This window comes from Onychomys torridus, chromosome 4 (assembly GCF_903995425.1).
Source record: "Onychomys torridus chromosome 4, mOncTor1.1, whole genome shotgun sequence".
NCBI classification, from domain to species: Eukaryota; Metazoa; Chordata; class Mammalia; order Rodentia; family Cricetidae; genus Onychomys; species Onychomys torridus.
This window is the reverse complement of record NC_050446.1, coordinates 71730097-71747911: the sequence shown is the minus strand read 5'-3', so window position 1 is coordinate 71747911 and position 17815 is coordinate 71730097. Positions and strand designations below refer to the sequence as shown.

Here is a 17815-nt window from a genome sequence, read left to right as displayed (position 1 = left end):
TGTTTCTGTGTGTCTTCTTTAAACTCCTTGAATTCTTAGACCAAGTATATGCTTGCGTTTTTTTGTTTGTTTGTTTGTCTTTGTTGTTGTTTGTTATTTTATCTTATTTGTGTTCAGAGGTTCATTTAGGTAATTCTATTGGTGAACATTTCTATAGTACTTGAGGATTTTGTGGTGATGAAATACTGCCTTGATCTTTTATATTGTATGTAGTTTTGCCTATGGACTTCTACTTTCTGTTCTGGATCTGACATGGATACAGCAGGTAGGTATAGTAGACAGCATGTTCAGGCCAGATTGGACTTGAATATTGGATATGACCTAGATAGAAGATAGTCAGTTGAACTCATGGTGGCTAGACTGGTGGCATGAATGTGCATCCTGGTCTAAACTTGTACTACATAGATACATCTGGGTTTTGCAGGATATATGGAGGAGAGGAACAGGAGACTCACCTACCTAGACCTAGCAAAATATGTGGATAATCTGGATGGGCAGAGTCAATGGATATGGTAAGAGAGGGGGCTACAGGCTGTGGGTAGGCAATAGGGTCCTGGATGGAGCTTGGATGTTGTGTATGGACAGCACAAACAAGGGTTGCTACACTAGGTCAGGCACTGGATGTAGGGCCTGGACCAGAACTCAAGACTTGGGGGCATGTGGAAAGGAGGCTCAGAAAGGCTCTTTTTGCTAAACCCTTGCAGAATATATAATAATATATTTTATAATATATATGATATATAATGATATTTTAATTTAATTTAAAATAGAAGCACACAATAAATTATAATAGAAATGACTGTTGCCTGAAACAAGAAAATATGTAAGAAGAAAAGTAGGATAGAACACAAACACATGGAAATCATTAATCTATCCTGAAGAATAAATGCATCCCTCAGAAATGAGGGTGATGATGTCACCAGTCACAATAAGACACTGAGACTGACAGGAAGATCTTGGAGCAGCACAGCTTGGATGTGATTTAATAAGACTGTGCCTTCTAAGTGAGGATATGCTTCCCTGATGTTCTCATTTGTACTTCATACAAGAAAGGATTACACAAACCAATATTTGGATCACTTGAACAACCCTGCATTATAATTTGGTTAACATGAAATGGGACAAATTTATGCGATCTTCTGATAAATTGCCAACTACAAGAAAGAGTTGAAAACAATAGAAGTATCCATTTGGTTTTCAGATCAAAGTACCTACTAGGTTTTGAAAATTGAACTTATTTTCATATTGTCCTTCAAATTTGCTCCATTATTTACTTCTAATTTCTAAAGGAAAGTGGCTAGATGTTTACCCATTATTCTCATTCTGTGTTTGGAACCTAAGTTTTCAACTCATGATGTTGAATGTTACTATGGTCCACTACACGTCTCTTTGGTTGGTACAATCTGGACATTCCTAATTGCTCCAAATCCTCATTCACCTCCCTAGGCATTACTTAGGATCAACTTTCCTACATCTTTGCTTAAAGAACTTTCTTTTTAATATTATTACCAAGGTCACACAAAGGCATTATAGTGCCATGGGCAAAATTAAACAAAAGGAACAATCATCTTGTTAGGTATGAAAATTCTGGTACTAATGTGGAGTTTCTAAAATGTTGCATTAAACTAGTACTTATCTTAAGGACTAAAATTATTTGGCACTTCTTTAAATTTTGTGCCTCGGGCAAGAATTCACATGATTTTCCCTTAAAGCTATTTTATTAGGATGAAAATATTTGATTCCATAGATAAAAGTAAATTTTCTTTTATCTAGATTTCCAGAGTCCTTTGTTATATTGCCTTTAATGAATAGGAACATTTCTATTTTTTTCTATAGTTATTGCTAGTTTCAAGGAAGGAGACAGCTGATATAACTTCGTCTCATTGTATTATTTAGCACTGTCTGAAGCAGATGTAATATTAGAAGCAGGCAGGATGCAGTAGTATGGGAAACTTTACTGAGTTTCAAGCTGTTTTCTACTTACTTCTCTTAGGAAAACTCTTCTGTGAGGACTTGCTCTAAATAACCATTAGGAGAGTTAAACTATGAGTTAAAACATTCAGGAAGCATCGCTATGTGGTATACAAGGAAATACTGACAGGGTGTATACTACATGCACAGTATATGAAAATCTGACTGGAGGAGATTCAGAAATAGTCAGACAAAGCCTATGCACTCCAAATTTAACAACTAACCTTCACGAAAATGATAGTAAATGCATTTCTTGTTCAAAAGTACTCCCAATCTCAGGGGTTCTTTTTCACTTTTCTTGTGAAATCTAGAGTACCTCTACCCTAAAAAGGTGAAAGTGGGGTAAGATGGCACTACAAGCAAACTTGCTTATCTTATGAACTTCGTGATCTGAGAGTTCAATGCCGGGCATACACAGAAAAGCAGAAGGAGAGCATGTGCTGTACAATGTTATCATCTGATAGTAGTCGCATGTGCACAGTGGGATGCCCCAAGCACACAAATAATAAATTATAAAACAAAAAATGTTGAAAGATAATAGTGTGGACAATGCAAGAGCATTTCAGGAGTTAAAGGTGTCTACTGGGAAATCCTATAACCCTGGGTAGGTAGACAGACCTTTAGAAATGGAGGAAGTTTTTGTTGTTGTCTCAAGGAGACTCAGCAATGTAAAGATCAGGAGAGAAAGCATTTCAAAGAGAAATACAGTGGTGTTTTACATAGCGTGGTAAGTGCAAGGATATTTTATACCTGAAATAATTTCTCCTTCTAAATTTTTGCTACAACTTGTTGTTTAATAACCATGGCACGTCAGAGGCTTTATAGAAATGCTGTCTTTTTTGTTCCATAGTGGAAGAAGTCAAACCCAAGAACCCTCCCCCTGCCTACCATCTATTCTGAATGGAGCAAGTCATTAAAGATAAATTTGAATGGAGGAGCTATTCATGGGGTTCTCTGTCAAGGCTTCTAAATAGACAGCCAGTGAATGGCCCCTTACTTACAAACACAGCCTTGTTGCATGTGGGCTGAGCAAACAGTCACCATTGTGGGGGCAGGTGGAAGAGAAATATGAATGGACAGTGCAGTTTGCTGCTGGGGAGAATCTCATTACTAACTGACTTTGTGCAGGGCTTCAGTGTCTGGGAGAGAGGCCACCCTTACACAAACCCCGATCTTTTCCCATGTGCATCTTAAACAGTAGCAACAACAGGAGACATGATCTGAAATCCTTCTGGGTAAAAATACCTAAATTTCCCTTGTTCCATGCAACTAAAAATTGCACTTTAGGACTTCAGCCAACATACCATTCTCGAAGGGATCACAAACTGAAATTAAAGTATACATGAAAGTTTCCTTATGAGGAGTAAGTTAGAGAAGATTTAAGAAACTTCCAGGGTTCTCCGAGATACTAGTGACAAACATCCCTGTATCTCCAGACTTCATGCTAACTGAAATTTCTCTAAGAATGTGTGACCCTTAGGACCTACAGGTTAGTGTCAGCAATGTTCAACATTCGATCTTAGTAGATATGCAAGTATACATTGACCTGGAATAAATAGTATCACTGTTACAAGCTCAAGAACAAGAAGGAAAGCTTTCCTCAGACTTCTTTTCCACCCACAGCATCTTGCAGATTTCCAGCACATTTTTCAAAATGTCACAATTTGCTTTTGAGTACTCAAACTCTGAAGGAGTGCATATTTTTTGTCTATGGAGAAAATTACTTATATTTACAAGGCTTATGCCTACCTGCCCTTTTTGTTTGTTTGTTTTGATACCTGTCTGGTGTTTTTCCAGCACTATAAGTATTGACAGAAAAAAATGAGGTGATAGTCAAATAGTTCATGTGTATTTACTCTTAAGTTGCACAGAGTCAATAGCATAAGACATCGTTGTGTGGCCAAAGATTCAGGCTCAGCTTATGCTGATATGTATGTTGTAAGAGGGCCCATCAGAAGCCAATTCACATGCAATATGAAAACATGTCTCAAAGGGAGGGTAAGTATACATAACTAACTTAGGCTAAGACTAAAATCACTGGGGTCCAAACAAGATATATTGTGGACTTTCTCAGGTGTTTTACAGACCAGCCACAGAAGACACTCTAGAAAGCAAAGAGAAAATCCAGTGGAATTTTATGAGTGGATTCTGGGATCTCAAGTAGAATAGAATTTGCCTGGGCACAGGCAACAGCAAGTCCTGGTGGATATGATGACCTCACAAATGTGGATATGGCCCAAGTGCAGTATGAGACTAAGATAGCCTGCCACGACAGTAACACCAGTGTGTGCATCCTGGTGAACTGTAAGAGGGATCATTGCCCATTGCAGAGCAGCACTTATTCACCACAGAAAGTTGCAGGACCCCCCAAGAAGGCTGGAAAGAGGTATGAACAGATGCTCGGTGTCTCTAGTCATTTTCTTTGATAAGCATGTGGGTGGCAGTCCCTGGATACTTCGAGAAAGACATAGGTTGGTCTTTGGAGGATGAGAATCAGAGAAACAGGGGTTACACATAGAATATTTCCATTTTACATCTGTCAACCGTGAGATTAATTAAGACTCATGTGCATACTGCACCCTCTCTCCCACACTCCTACTGTCAAATTTGAATTGAAGTGTGATACAAGATGACAGGGTTTCTGTGGCAACTTCATGGAATATACAGAAATTATAAATAAAGACTGGTTAACTCCTGATTAGAATTTTTTTTACAAGATTTCTTGCTCATTTCAAAGTCACAATTCTACTCTGAGCTCCCTTGCACTTGTCCCATGAGTGCGTCTTAGGAAAATACGACCTGGCAAACTCTGCTGTGATTTGGTTTTAACCATTGCTTCATACCTTGTTGCAACCTTGGTTTCTCCTTCTCTGTTCAACCATGCTTGTGTGTATTGATTTCCTACCTATCCTTAAGACGTACTGTTTATTCCATCTCTCCATCCTCTTCCATCCCTTCTTATTAACTAATTTGCTTTTCCAGGTTTTTCAACTGGGAAGACTGTAGGATTTTAGGTGACCACAGTCTTAATTTGAGATGTTAGTATTGGTAAGGAATCTGAGTTAAGTCAAAGTCATAGATGAGTGTCTTAGTTAGAGTTCTGTTGCTGTGAAGAGATACCATGACCACTACAACTTTTATAAAGGAAAACATTTAATTGGGGCTCGCTTACAGTTCAGAGGTTTTGTTCATTATCAACATGACTGGAAGCATGGCTGCATGCAGGCAGACATGATGCTACAGCAGTAGTTCAGAGTTCTGCATCTGGATCTGCAGGACTCACTTTTCAGAATTGAGTTTCTCAGACCTTAAAGACCATCCCCTAGTGATACACCTTCTCCAGCAAAGCCACAGCTACTCCAACAAAGCCATACTTTCTAATAGTGCCACCTATGGGCCTACATAAGCCATTTTTATTCATACCCCTTTCAGCCTTGTTGGCTACAATACACTTCTTCCTCTTGGGATGTTTCTACTCCCAGCTTTCAGCAGGTATCCCATGGCTCTGGCATCTTCAAAATTCTGGAGTCTCCAAGGCAATACAAGCTTCAAAACTTCACACAACACCCTCTCTAGGCCTCCATCTGTAGACTAGGCTGGGCTAAAGTTCAGAGATCCATCTACTTCTAACTCTGGAGTACTGGGATTAAAGACATACACCTCCACACCTGACCCTAACCTTTTCTTTACTTCCTTTTCACAAGTCGGAAGCTTAGCTGAATAGGATCTTGCCCTGTGATTACCACTCACTTTATTCCATTTAATGGCAGGCTCTTATTGAGTCTGTTTATCTCCTTGAACACATGATTTAGCTCTTTTCCAATTCCTGGTGCCCTCTTTCTCCTCAAATTGTACATTATGTATTTTTACTTTCCCAGTTTGTTCCTTTTCAATATAGATCTGCATAAGAGTGAACACTAATAACCACACAACTGAGTCAATATTAGGCTGTTTTAATATTTCCTTTGTTAACTAATTAATCAAAAACTCTCCAATTTAGCCTCAGGAAGATTTTTTAACATGGGCACAAAGTAGCCACATTCTCCACCAAAACACTATCTATCACAAAACCACTATCTAGCCCACATACTGAAATTCTTCTCCTCTAACATCTCTTGAGTTACCCCCGCCCAGTTCAAATCACACTCAACACTACTGTCATCTGTATTCCTACTAGGATGACCCATTAAGTCACACTTTAAGTGTTCAACTGTTTTTCTAATCCAAGTCCACATTCCTGCAAACAAAAGCATGGTCAAGGCTATCATATCAATACCCTAGTTGCTGGTACCACCTTCTGCCTTAGGGTTTTATTGCTATGAAGACACACTATGACCACAGCAAATTTTAAAAATAAAGCATTGAATTGGAGCTATCTTATAGTTCAGAGGTTTTGTCCATTATAGTAATGATGGGAAGCATGGGCACATGCAGGCGGATATGTTACTGGAGTGATATTCCTATATCTGTATCTGCAGGCAGCAGGAAGTGACTGTGACATACTTTTTAGGATTGAGCTTTAAGACCTCAAAGCCCACCCCTAATGACATACCTTCTCTTTCTAATCCACACCTACTTTAACAAGACCAGACCTTCTAATAGTGTCACTCTCTATATGCCTATAGAAACTATTTTTATTCAAATAATCATAATGTATAAGAAAAAGATGGTCTGTCTTTCCTGGGCACTGGCTAGACTCTGTTTATTACCTGAGATATTGTTTTTGGCTCCTACTACATGTTAATATCCAATAGTGGATATTTTGACAAAAATTGTCACTATCAGTTTCCTCATATGTCTCACTAGACATATAAAAGAATCAGTGTATAAGACTCTTAGTTATTATCTTCCTAGAGAGAAGTTATATAAGGCTAGAGACTAGAACTATGGAGAGAAATTTTCTGGGTTCAAATTTTGACTCCTCAATGTGTCTCTTATAAAATCTGAATGAAGACTCACAAGTTGTGAACAAGTTCTGTGGCTGTTTCCTCAGCTGTCCAGCAAGGAAATTGTAGCACACACTTTCCAAAGTTAATTTTAAGATCAAATAAGTTAATCCCCTAAGTGTAAGAAATTTGATTCTCAAGTAATCAAAGACTGATGGTTGTTATTAATAAATGTTTTGTTTTTATAGCTTAGGTTTAAAATAGGAATCTCTTACTAAAGTACCCATAGAAATCAGTCAGTACAAAGAGGCAGGAATAGTAGAGTAGGAGGTAGGAAAAAGTCACAATCAGAAAAGGAACCTAGGTTGTATTTGTGCCTTTACATATTGACATGGATAGAAAATATATTGTACTCTAAAATGCAACTAAAATTTGAAATATACCTCGTATACTTTGGAAGCAGTTTTGTACCTGCCTTGTAAAACCTCCAGTCCATTGCTTTTAATGTATTTTCGACTCTGTAGGTAGGCAGTATATAAATTTAAAATGACAATGTAAAATGTAAACAGCAAAGTATCAGGACATGATTTTCGCCAGAGTTCCATGACGGGGTACTTCAGTCATATCAACTCCCATCCAGTGAGCAGCAAAGGAACACACTACTGCAGATCCTGGAAACCAACAACTTAGGATCACTCTGAACCTTACATCTTTCTCCAGATCAACCTGTCAAAATTCTCATAACAGCCAGAGGAAAACTGTGCTGTGATTCAGGAATGATTTTACCTGTTTTCTTGTTCATATCAGATCCAGTTTTTCATTATGTGGCCTGAAAGCCACACTTCCTGCCTCTGCTCCAGAAAAGCTGTTATCACACCACTACCATATTTTATTATATTCTTTCTGGATGGGGATTCATGAATCTCATAAAAAAACATGATCCACATGATCAATTAGGACTGCTGAAAAACATAAGGCCACCTGCTTTTTCTGTGATTTATGCTTTTTGTGTTTGTTTGTTTGTTTGTATTGTTTTTCTGACCCAAATTCCTTGTCAAACTTCAAAGAAGTAATTCCTCATCTGGCTTCTCTCTCACTTTATTAAGAGTGACTGAAAGCAGACTAAAGAAATGGGAGAAAGGATTAATATTGCCTTATAACATTCTGTAAGTTAATATAAGTGTTATAGTTATATTGCAATGGCTTTATAAAGATAAATTTACCTTTCTTTACTGCATTTTTAAATTAGGGTGCAAAATTTATATCACATGTTCTTTTTAAGTATTATTAATAACTCAGGCATAAACTCAGCCATTTGTAGTGACTTCACTAGGGAATATATTTTGGCATATAAGAGTTAAATGACCTGTCTAAACTCAGGAAAATTCTTTGTAGAAGCAGTGAAATAATTCCTTCCCATTATTTTACTAACTAGAATAAATCATTTGTTAAATGATGTTGTACTAAATGAGCAAATGTGGATCATGTGAGATAAGAAAGGTTTTAAGAAACTGTATCAATTTTCTAGTTCTTTATAAAAAGTCATAGATATATGTAACTCATCTCTTATATTTCCCAGTTTGGGCACTGTTAATGAAGGAGTTCATTCAGGCTTGTTAATATTATTCCATATCATCAGGATTGCCTGAGAAGGTATAGGAACTAGGTGGCAAGTATCAGTGCAGTAAGAAGGCTTTATAAATTACCTGTAAATTTAACACTAGGTAAAAATAACTCTTCCTCATTGTACTGACACAGATAATTTGTACTGCTTAATTTGTTGTTTGTTTATTAGTATAAACACAGCATAATAGCAAGTCCTAGAAAATACTATAATTTTTTTCTGCCTTTCATGGAGTCTTATCTTCCCTGTCCTCTTTGCCTTCCTACCTTTTCACATTACATTCTTTCATCTTGCTGCATAATCTCCTCATCTTTCAAAACCCAATTATTCATTCACCCATTTTTGGAGCCAGGTTCCATATATTCTGATACTTTTAAACGTATATTCCTATGAAACAGTATAAGGATAAAAGGGATTAAACAGATTTTTATGATCTCAGCTAACACAGCAATTTTATAATTGTCATTGCTATATAACAGGCCAGCACACAGTAATAGCTATAAATTCAGGTTCTAGAGTAACCTGCTTCTAGTCACAGAGGGGCTGTTTGGATGCTCAATGATCTTGCAAAATATGTGGAGCACCTCTGTGTCCCCATCTTTGTGACATTTCCTGAGCTGCCTACTGGTCAGATCAATGCCTACTGCCATGCAGTTATTTATACTCAATAAATATCAGCTCTGTCTTTTGAAACCAGTCAGGTTTTTTGTCATGGACTATGGTGAAGTCCTACAGTGACAAAGAAACTTTTTAGCTGGTGCTTATGTGAGGTTTTTCGATAACAAGAGACATTTCCTCAAAGGGAAATAGAGGATCCTAGAACCTGCTTCTTCTCCTTTGTTTCCTGACCATGAGCTGAGCAGTTTACCTGCTATTGCTATCTAGAACAATCAGTAGAATCCCAAAGCAGTTGGTTCATCTGACCTTGTACTAGAACCTCCAAAGATGTAAGCCAGAATAAGTCTTCTCTTTCTAAACTATTTCATTTTTTCATTATAGCAATATAAAGTTGTGGTGGGACTGTGTACTCCAAAATGTTATGGGACCCTAATAAACTTACCTGGGGTCAGAGACAGAACAACCACAATATTTAACATAAAGGATAGGCAGTGGTAGCACATGCCTTTATTCCTAGCATCCCAGAGGCAGACATCCATCTATTCAAGGATACAGCCAAGCATGGTGACTCACGCCTTTAATCCCAGAAAGTGAGCCCTTAATCCCAGGGAATGACAACAGAAAGAGAAAGATATATAAGGCATGAAGACCAGGAACTAGTTAAGCATTTGGCTGGTTAAGAATTTAGACTTTGGAGAAGCAGTTCAGCTGAGACCCATTCTGGATGAGGACACAGAGGTTTCCAGGAAAACAGGCTCAGCTGAGGAACTAGCAAGGTGAGATAGCTGTGGCTTGTTCTGTCTCTCTGATATTCCCATACTCACCCCAACACCTGGCTCAGGTTTGTTCTTATTAATAAGTCTCTTTGATAATCATGCTACATAAAGTGACTAACACACCAGCCATCTAAGCTGCTCATAATTGTAACCAACAAAAACTGAGAAAATGAATACTTACTATCTTAAATCACTAAGTTCTAAGTTATTAATTGAACAGAGATAATCAAATACTTTACTTGTCAATTTATTTATATACCTACACAATGTTTCCAGATATAAAATAAAAGTGGAATAAATGGAAATACTATGGTATAGCTGGAAGTTTTCCTATGTCCTGTCTGGCCCTGAGGTCCCACAGGCACTTATACAATAATCACTCAGAGCCTTATATTAATTACCAACTGTATGGCCTATGGCAAGCTTCTTGCTAGCTAGCTCCTTAATCTTAAATTAACCCATTTCTATTAATTTATATATTGCCACATGTTCCATGGATTTACCTGCATCCCATTACATGTTGTTTCTTGGACAGTGGTTTGTCATCTTCTCTTTCTCTTCTTTCTTCTCTCCCTATCTCTCTAGGATTTTCTAACCTGGTTCCATCCTGCCCTGCCATAGGCCAATGCAGCTTTATTTGTCAACCAATCATAGCAACACATATTCACAGTGTATACAAAGACATCCCACAACACTATAGAGTTTTACTTTCTTTGTAAACTAGATCACTAGAACATACTATCAAAATATTATACTTAACACAAACTATAATTTGTTGGATATTGTGTCTTTCTTGTACCTTAATGATATCCAGGTATTGGACTATAGAGTCTTTGGCACTTAAAGCCCAAAATCTTCAAGTGAGAGAGACTCTATTACCAGTCCCAGGGAAAATGTGTAGAAAGAGCAGATATCTCCAGATTTTATATGCGATTAAAAACACCCCAGTCTCTCTCAAAACATTGGAATGACACACTGTCTTTCAATAACTGGACATGACTGAGATTAACAGTAGTTTTTATCCAATGAAAGAAACCAGATAAATATCTGGAAGGGGGAAAGCATGGGTAAAGAAACTATGGCAATGACTTACTGCATTAATTATCATGAAGCCATCCTATCTTTTCAATTTTCAGTTGTGTGAGCCACAATATTCCTCTGCTGTCCAGTGTCATCCTGACTGATAGAAATGTTATATTAAAAAGCCACATATTCAGATAACTCATGCAATTTTTATATTCCATTACCTATATTTTGATATATCATCAATAAAGTTAAAAATAGTTTCTTTTAAAACACCATAGTTCTCACTTCTTAGAACTTCAATCCCATTGGACTGTGAAATATGAGTGTTACATACTTATTCATTTTCTCAATGCAGAACTGCTTATATTAAGCGCTACTGTTTCCTCCTCCTCTGCCGACTTATCATAATTACACTTTGTGGGATCTTCACTGTTGTATCTCTACCATTTATTATAGCAACAAAAAGAAGCTATTTCTATTCATAAAAGAGAGCAGAAAGTTACTTTAAATGCTTGAAAGGCAGCAGCCACTATCTATCAGAATGCACCACCACCCATTTTTCCCCTCCATTCATTCACTTGAAATCAGATTCTGGAATCTGTCCTTGTCAGTATGAAATGAGACTGTAAAGCTGGCTCTAAGAGCTCTGGCATGAGACTGCACTAGATGTGCAGAGTCAGAAGGCACTGACTTCTCTTGTGTAACCTTGTGGGAAGTGTTTTCTCTCAGACACTGGAATGCATTAACATTAGAACCAGAATCCTTAAAGGAGCCAACAGTTCTTTTTCTTCTGCACATATATTTTGCTCTTAGATATTGGCACCTTGCCCTTTGGATGCTCAGAACATGGGAAAAATATTTTTATATCAATGCCCTCCCTGTTCTAGCAAAAATTAATCCAGATCAAGTAAACCTGTATGCAATTCTAGTTTCCTGGCTTCAAAAATATTGGACTCACAAGTTATTTGACTGTGCTGCATACTTCTCTCTCGTCTTCCAGCAGGGGAAGTTTAATACCTATTCAAAAAGGTTAATGGATGCAGAGTTGTGGAGCCCAGGCCAACTGATAAATCTACGGTGCAACTCCAATAACTGATGCCCAGAGATTATTGCAGAAGTGGGGACCAAAAGATTGTAGGAGCCAGAGGAACAGGGAATTTGCTGTAAGACTGTCTCTTAAAAATGTCAAAAGCTGCAGCCATGGAGTATCACTAATATGGCTGCCTAAATGAGACCTGAACAAAGATGACAGTAATTGTCATATTAATGTGGAAGGAAAGTTTAGGAGGCCTTAATCCTAGCCAAATAACAGCAAGCACCAAAAAAAAAAATGGTGAGAGCAAGAGAAACAGTCTTCTAGGGAAGAACATGCCAATTAGTCATCAAATAGTCAATGATCAGTTCTTAAAATATATACATAAAAAGAACATAAAACAAATAAAGCAGGTTGTATTTACGTATTTAGGAATGTGTGTGTGTGTGTGTGTGTGTGTGTGTGTGTGTGTGTGTGTGTGAGTAAAAATAATTAAAGAAGAAGAGAGCATGACTTTGAGAGAGAATAGGGAGTTGGTGTCCATGCTCGGGATTAAAAAAAGAAAAGAAAAGGAAAAATGAAGTAATTAAATAATTTCAAAATTTACCAAAAAAATTAAAAATGTGATTATGTGTGATAATATTTAATGTCACTCTTGAACATGAAAAAGAGTTTGTTTCATTATCTTTTCTATTCCCATAGGGTTTTCTGGAAGAAAACTGCTTAACAAACTTACTGGTAAAATACAACTGATATAGGAATCATTTGATAACAAACTAAAATATCATAGTATGTTTATTGTCTTAGAATAATTCATTTCAGCTATGCTTCACATCTGGAGTTATGTGTTCATCTGTGTAGATGTTATTCCTTTAGTCAAATAAGATTCTTATTTTATTTTCATTTGTATCCATTCAGTCATAAGATTAAGGATCCATTCATTGTCAGGTGCAGGGCACCTGAGAGAAGAATTAAAAAATGAAAGACTGATTATAAAAAACATTAAAAAACTCAAGTTACTTTCATAGTTTTAAGGTGTCTAGTGTGATAGTAAGTTTTAAGTGTATATGATCTTGATGGAAGGAATTAAGGTATTTGTTTATTGAGATCATAGTGGTGATAGTGAATTTTGTAAAACTGACACATTCTCAATTCACCTGGGGAAGGAGTTTCAGTAAGGTATTGTCTGAATCAGGTTGGCCTTCATGCATGCTTGGAAGAAGATTTCCTAATTGGTTAACTGATATGGGATGACCCGCCCTAAATTTGGGCAGCACAAATTTCATTGGTTAGATTATCTCTCGATGATCAGCTGCTGCAAGTTCTTGACACCTTTACTTTCCATCATGATGGAGTGTTAATTGGGATAGTCAGCCAAATAAAATGTTTCTATCTTTGGTTGCTTTCCTGTTTGATAATGTTTCATGTCATTCTTGAATATGATAAGAAATTTTTTTTCACTATTTTTCTATTCTCATGGCATTTTCCTGAAGAAAACTGATTAATGAACTTACCAGTAAAATGCAACCAATATAGGAATCATTTAATAACAAACCCAGGATATCATAGTACATTCAATCAGCAACAGGAAACAAAATTAAAACAATAGTTAAATGCATTTTCAATTTTCAAGTTCAATGGACAAAATAGCAAACTATTTTCTAAGTTCTTTTTTTTTTTTCTATTGATAACCAGTGCAGCTCTCAGTCCTTATCAGCAAACTTTCTTTTACTAGGAGAGGGCACTTACTGCAAAGACCAACAACTAGCTAAAGCAGAGAAAATAAGAGCCTGGAATGCTCAAATTTAAATTGAACATCAAATCTACACTTACTCTCCCAGTCTCAGGGATTATCATAGAAGAGGTTGAAGAAAGTGAGGAAGAGCCTGGAGACTGAAAAGGGCTTCTTGGAAACAGTATTTTCCAGACATGATAATATCAGTGCATATATGAGCATACAGCAGCTATGACTACATACACAAGACATGCATAAGATCAAGCCAGTCACAAGTCCAACAAAGACTGCAGAGAGCTTCCAGAAACCTCACACAAGCTGAGGAACTATTGGTAGTTAATGGCTACAGAAGGAAGAAATGTCAATTTTCTTCATGGATATGGCCCAAGATAGGTTGTCCATGCTCAGTGAGTGATCCTAAACTCAGGTACATAGCAGAAACGACAACTCAGTACAGTTGTTAAAGGTGTGTGTCTGGGGAGTGGATGTGAACTTGGAAGGGAGATGTGGTGTAGGAGTTTCTAGAAGGAGTTGGAGAAAAGAAACCAGAGGACAGATTTGATCAGACCACATTATAGGCGTGTATGAAATTCTCAAAGAATGAAGAAAAGATATATGTAAAAAATTGATTTCTGTGCATTTGAGTTGGTATTCTTCTCCTTCCTCTATCCCTATTATTCATAGGTTTGGTCTTTTCATGGTGTCCCAAAATTCTTGGACATTTTGGGTCATGACTTTTTTGGTTTTAGTGTTTTCTTTGACTGATGAATCTATTTCTTCTACTGTATCTTCAACACCAGAGATCATCTCTTCCATCACTTGCATTCTGTTGGTTATACTTGCCTCTGAAGTTCCTGTTTGTTTACTCAGATTTTCTATTTCCAACATTCCTTCTGCTAGTGTCTTCTTCATTTTTTCTATTTCCCTCTTCAGGACTTGGATTGTCTCCCTTGCTTTTTCATGATTTTCTTTCAGGGACTTATTGTTTTCTTCTGCTTTAATTGTCCTTTCCTCTAGTTTTTTATAGCGTTCTTCCCATTTTTTGTTTGCCTGTTCCTCTACATTATTTTTGATTTCTTCTATATAAGGCTCTAGCCTCTTCATGATGTTACATATAAGGTTGTTTTCTTCTTCTTCCATTCCGTGATGTTCAGGTCTAGCTGTTGGAGAAGGGCTAGGTTCTGGTGATGCTGTATTGCTCTTTATTTTGATGTATGTATTTCTGCCTTGACATCTGACCATCTCCTCTTGTGTTTGTTCTTAGTCTTATCAGTGTACTTGGTCCAGAGCGAGTTGAGAGATTTAGGAACAAAACAATTGGAATAACCTCCTGTGTTCTATCAGACCACCCTATGGTTTAAAGTTAGATTTCAACAACAGAAAAAACTACAGAAATCCTACAGTCTCATGGAAACTGAATAATGCTCAACTGAATCACCAATGGGTTAAGGAAGAAATAAAGAAAGAAATTAAAGACTCTCTAGAGATCAATGGTGTATTCATACACCACATACCCAAACTTATGGGATACTATGAAAGCAGTGCTAAGAGGGAAATTCATAGCACTGAATGCCCACATAAAGAAGCTGGAGAAATCTCACACTAGTGATTTGACAGCACACCTGAAAGCCCTTGAACAGGAAGAAGCAAAGTCCCCCAGGAGGAACAGATGACAGGAAATTATCAAATTGAGAGCTGAAATCAATAACATAGAAATAAAGAGAACAATACAAAGGATTAATGAAACAAAAAGTTGGTTCTTTGAGAAGATCAACAAGATAGACAAGCCCTTATCCAAACTAACCAAAAGACAGAGAGCATCCAAATTAACAAAATCAGAAATGAGAAGGAGGACATAACAACAGACAATGAGCAAATCCAGAGAATCATCAGGTCATACTTCAAAAACCTCTACTCCACAAAACAGGAAAATCTAAAAGAAATGGATAATTTTCTGGATAGGTACCACATACCTAAGTTAAATCAAGACCAGATAAACCATTTAAATAGTCCAATAACCCCTAAGTTATTAGAATCAGTCATTAAAAGTCTCCCAACCAAAAAAAGCCCTGGACCTGATGGTTTCACTGAAGAATTCATCCTGATCTTCAAAGAAGACTTAATACGAATACTCTTTAAATTGTTCCACACAATAGAAGCAGAAAGTATATTACAAAACTCCTACTATGAGGGTACAATTACCCTGATTCCTAAACCAAACAAAGATGCAACAAAGAAAGAGAACTACAGACCGATCTCCCTCATGAACATTGATGCAAAAATACTCAATAAAATACTGGCAAACAGACTCCAAGAATACATCAAAACAATTATCCACCATGATCAAGTAGGCTTCATCCCAGGGATGCAAGGGTGGTTCAACATATGAAAGTCCGTCAATGTAATACACCATATAAACAAACTCAAAGAAAAAAACCACATGATCATCTCACTAGATGCAGAAAAGGCATTTGACAAAATCCAACACCCCTTCATGATAAAGGTCTTGGAGTGATCAGGAATACAGGGAACATACCTAAACATAATAAAGGAAATCTACAGCAAGCCAACAGCCAACATCAAATTAAATGGAGAGAAACTCAAAGCAATACCACTAAAATCAGGAACAAGACAAAGCTGTCCCCTCTCCCCTACTTATTCAATATAGTACTTGAAGTTCTAGCCAGAGCTATAAGACAACATAACGAGATTAAGGGGACAGAAATTGAAAAGGAGGAAGTCAAGCTCTCTCTATTTGCAGATGACATGTTAGTATAAATGAGTGACCTCAAAAATTCAACCAAGGAACTGATACAGCTAATAAAAACCTTCAGCAACATTGCAGGATACAAGATCAACTCAAAAGAATCAGTAGTCCTCCTATATACAGTAGACAAACAGGCTGAGAAGGAAATCAGAGATACATCATCCTTTACAATAGCCACAAATGATAGAAAATACCTTGGGGTTACTCTAACTAAGCATGTGAAGCACCTATATGACAAGAACTTTAAGTCCCTGAAAAAAGAAATTGAAGAAGATGTCAGAAAATGGAAAGCTCTCCCATGCTCATGGATAGGCAGGATAAACATAGTAAAAATGGTGATCTTACCAAAGGCAATCTACAGGTTCAACGCAATTCCCATCAAATTACCAACACAATTCTTCACAGATCTGGAAAGAATAATACTCGAACTTCATATGGAAAAACCAAAAATCCAGGATAGCCAAAAGAATCCTGTACAATAAAACAACCTCTGGAGGCATCACAATCCCCGACCTCAAGCTCTACTATAGAGCTACTGTAATAAAAACAGCTTCCTACTGGTATAAAAACCGAAATTTGGACCAATGGAATCGAATTGAAGACCCTGGCATTAACCCGCACACCTATGAACATATAATTTTTGACAAAGAAGCCAAAAATGTACAATGGAAAAAAGAGAGCATCTTCAACAAATGGTGCTGGCATAACTGGATGTCAATGTGTAGAAGGATGCAAATAGATCCATATCTGTCACCATGCACAAAACTTAAATCCAAGTGGATCAAAGATCTCAATATAAATCCAGCTACTCTGAACCTGATAGTAGAGAAAGTAGGAAGTACACTTGAACTTATTGGCACCGGAGATGCCAATTTCTAAATATAACACCAGTAGCACAGACACTGAGAGAAACAATCAATCAATGGGACCTCTTGAAACTGAGAAGATTTTGTAGAGCAAAGAACATGGTCAATAAGACAAAGTGACAGCCTACAGAATGGGAAAAGGTCTTCACCAACCCCACATCTGACAGAGGGCTGATATCCAGAATATATAAAGAACTTAAGAAATTAGACATCAAAATGCCCAACAGTCCAATTAAGAAATGGGCTATACAACTAAACAGAGAATTCTCCACAGAGGAAGTTCAAACGGCTGAAAGACATTTAAGGAATTGTTCAACATCCCTAATTATCCAGGAAATGCAAATCAAAACGACTCTGAGATACCACCTTACACCTGTCAGAATGGCTAAGATCAAAAGCATAGAAGACAGGGTATGCTGGAGAGGATGTGGAGCAAGGGGAACTCTCCTCCACTGCTGGTGGGAATGCAAGCTTGTACAGCCACTTTAGAAATCAATATGGTGCTTCCTTAGA

General features: G+C 37.2%; 1 protein-coding gene across 3 annotated transcripts in view; it reads right to left on the bottom strand.

Moving 5' to 3' along the window:
* Lrrc4c (leucine rich repeat containing 4C) overlaps positions 1–17815 on the bottom strand; it is a 1309582-nt gene that overhangs the window by 1163766 nt on the left and 128001 nt on the right. The gene's annotated exons all lie outside the window — the stretch shown is intronic.